Here is a 3496-nt window from a genome sequence, read left to right on the forward strand (position 1 = left end):
ATGACCTGGTATTTATTCTGGGTCACTTTATTTGACAAAAGTAAGAAAGCAGATGCACTTTTGTTCAGTTGTATCATGAGTCATTATATCATCATGATGGAACAACCCACCATTCTTCTACTGCTTATAACATGCCAAGGTTGTTGCAGCTGAAGGAGACATAGATGAGTGGTAGTTGAGGAATAAACAAGGTACTCATGGGACAGACCTATTCCCCTGATTTCTCCAACATCTTCCTCTTACAGACTCAGAGAATCTGCTGAGCTTCTCCCCACACAAATAACATACATAGGCAGCTGAATCACTTCAAGCAGTGAAGTTTGTTTATGGGTTTGTATTACTGTGGGAGAATCTTGTATGCATTGCATGCAGTAATAAACTCCAATATCCTCAGCCTCCACCCTGTGAATTTTCAGTATGAAATCAGTGCCTGACCCAATGCCTCTGAACATATCTGGATCCCCAGAGAACCGGTTGGAAACCAAATAAATCAGGAGCTGTAGAGACTGGCTTAGTTTCTGCAGGTTCCAGTTCAAATGTGTGTCCCCATTACTATGTAGGAGGCTCTGACTAGACCTACAAGAGTTGGAGGCTGGCTCTCAAAGGGTGATGGGCAGCGAGAATGGAGTCTAGGTCACCACAATATCCCAAATAAATCCCGAAATAATGAGAATGAAGTGTGAGGTCATTTTAAAAAACTAAGACATTTTCACAATTTTCCATTTTTTAAAATGTCAGCCTACAAAAAATGTTGTTATTTGGATTTATAAACCAAAAGTATTCAACTTTTAGAAAGAATACAAGATTTGCAAGCTACAAAGAGACTTCTATAAGATGCATACACCATCCCCTTCTTTTTGTATGACAATCTTCACCAGCGTACAGGTCCCTGCCCCTACTAGAATATTCTTCACTCACAGATCTCAATTTTTAAAAATTCCTATTTTGGAGACATACACATCTAACACACGGAAAGAATACACATGGGAGGCAGTGTGGCCCCAGAGCTCATTCTCCCATAGTATTATCCTTCCTATTCTCCCTCTATCCTTACTAGGGACCCAAAACTTCAGTAATTCCAGGAGCTAAGCAGGGAATCGCTTTTTCAGAAGCTAAACTGAGTTCTATCAGTCAAGACCAGGTAAAAGCTGAGCTTTCATCTCACACTTACAAGGGAAGGTCCTCTCTAGAGGGCAATATGCAAATTTCCTGGTGGATACAGCAACCTGAAGAGGACAACAGAAAGCTGAGGACCTCTTTTGTGAGCAAATTGATATAAAATTTCCTTTGTTTCAAGGAAAACAAATAGATACTAAATCTGTGTAGCCTCAGTCAGAGAAGAGGCATAGAAATCATGCACATTTTCATTCAATAACTGGTCCCACTATTCTAACAAAGGTAAGAATAATCTGAACATCCATAAAATAACTATTTTGGATTATATTTTTCATTTGGTTTCTGACTACTGTTATCACTTTTCTTTTCTGTCTCTTCTTATTTTTAATTTGCAGCAAGAATTTTCAGGACTTGCCTCTGTTCTAGCATAACTTAATAATTACCAATGATTGGGGCAGTTTCACTAAAACACCACAAGCTCATGAAGCTTCTACCAGTTCATTGGTGTGGGGTTTGAGGACTTCATTCTGAATGCAGTAGTTCTTGCCTCGTGTGCTTGTACTTTTAACTGGGCCCTTTTGGATCTTTATCAACCATCCCTGTAGCTTCTAAGTCATCAGGAAAGGGTGCAGCCTCAGCAAGGTTACATCCCACAATTCCAGGAATCCAGTATTAAAATTCTGCTTGTTCCAACCAAGACATCACTTTGGAATAGGAAAGTTGTGGGCTCTTTCTGTGAATTTGCTGCAGAGTTCATCAAATTTAACTGAAAACACTGATGGATCTTGCTCGGAGCTCTGTTCTAACTCAAGTCCACTCTCTTTGGCATCAAGCTGCGATTTTTTGCTGCCATACTTGTGTTGGTAAAACTATGGTTTTATAAAGTTCATGTAGACTGAACTGGAGTGGAAGAGAGCAGTTCCAGGGAAAATGCCATAAATTTTTCCTATCCTTATCCAAAACTTTAGAACTTTTCCAAGAATAAGCACTTTGAGATTTATGTATCACTTTGGTAATTTACAGAATCCCCAAATAGTCACTTTTGATAATTTTCTTCATTTTATAATATTTGTTGTCTGATGTATTTTTTTTATTGCAGAGAATATTCAACAAACTCTTCAAGATACCATAACCAGAAGGCTCTTACAGGCAGTGGGCAGTGGTTCATACCTGTAATGCAAGCACTTGGGAGACTCTAGGCAAGAAGAATGTTTGAGTCCAGGAGTTTGAGACCAGCCTAGGCAACATAGTAAGAACTCACCTCTAAACAAACAAACAAACAAATAAATAAGTAAATAAATAAAGAAGTGAGGCAGGAAAGCAGCTTGTCCCCGTCCCTCTTGCTGGCCAGCCTAAAGTGTTCACAGAGCCAGATCTTGGGCTTTTCTCTGGCAGAGAGATCAGCAGAGCAGAACCAGGAGGGATGAAGTCGTTCTGGCAGCAGTGACTGCTGGGGCTGCAGCACATAAAGGGGCCACAGGTGATGCGGTGACCTCTGCAAGAGGCCCAGGCTCAGCCAGTCCCTCTGAACCCACTTTCCTGGCTTACCATTGTTTCCCACTAAGTGTGATCACTGAGGGAGCCTCACGCTCTCTGGATTCTTTCCCAAACCTCCCTCACCCCCGTCCTCTACCTGGAGCCAGCAGCCACTCATCTCCCACCACTGCTCTGAAGAAGCGCCAAAGGAATGGAATGACCTGCCATGGGATCCCCAGTACAGTGATCAGCAGGTTCTGTTGGAGATGATATGTTCCATGGCAAGATATAATGATGGGGGTAAAAGACAGGTTCTATCAGGATGGAGTGTTTTTCTTCACAATTCACTTCCCAAAAGATTGGCCCTTCAAACCACATAAGGTTGCAGGTACAACAAGAATTTATCATCCAAATGTTAACAGTAATGGCAGCATTTGTCTTTATATTCTATGGTCACAGTTGTCTGCAGCACTATTTCAAAAGTACTCTTGTCCATCTGTTCTCTGTTATGTAATTTCAACCCAGATGATCCTTTCGTGCCCAAGATTGTTGGAATCCACAAAACAAAGTACAGTGCAATAACTCAGGAATGGACTCAGAAGTGTGCAGTGTAATTAAAGAACTTATGGGATAACTTCTACAAATAAAGATAGGGGAATTCTGAAGAAAAAGCCCATTTGATTTCCATTTGATTGGTTTCTATGAGCCCGCACCTCATCTTCTCTGCCCTGGTGCACATGATTACCTGATTCAGCAGTGTTGCATGTTGTACATACTTGGAACAACAAACTAGAAATTTTCTGTACTTCTGTCCCAACATTACCTCCTACCAGAGAAGTGTGTGTGTATGTGTGTGTGTGTGTGTGTGTGTGTGTGTGTGTGTGTGTGTGTGTGTGTGAGACGA

At 41.2% G+C, this 3496-nt stretch overlaps 1 pseudogene; it reads left to right on the forward strand.

The window, feature by feature from the left end:
* Nucleotides 1–2886: 2886 nt before the first annotated feature.
* On the forward strand, nt 2887–3206 carry LOC103249771 (annotated as a pseudogene).
* Nucleotides 3207–3496: the final 290 nt, after the last annotated feature.

This window comes from Carlito syrichta, unplaced genomic scaffold, assembly GCF_000164805.1.
Source record: "Carlito syrichta isolate Samal-C Ts95f unplaced genomic scaffold, Tarsius_syrichta-2.0.1 Scaffold46179, whole genome shotgun sequence".
In the NCBI taxonomy this organism is placed as follows: domain Eukaryota; kingdom Metazoa; phylum Chordata; class Mammalia; order Primates; family Tarsiidae; genus Carlito; species Carlito syrichta.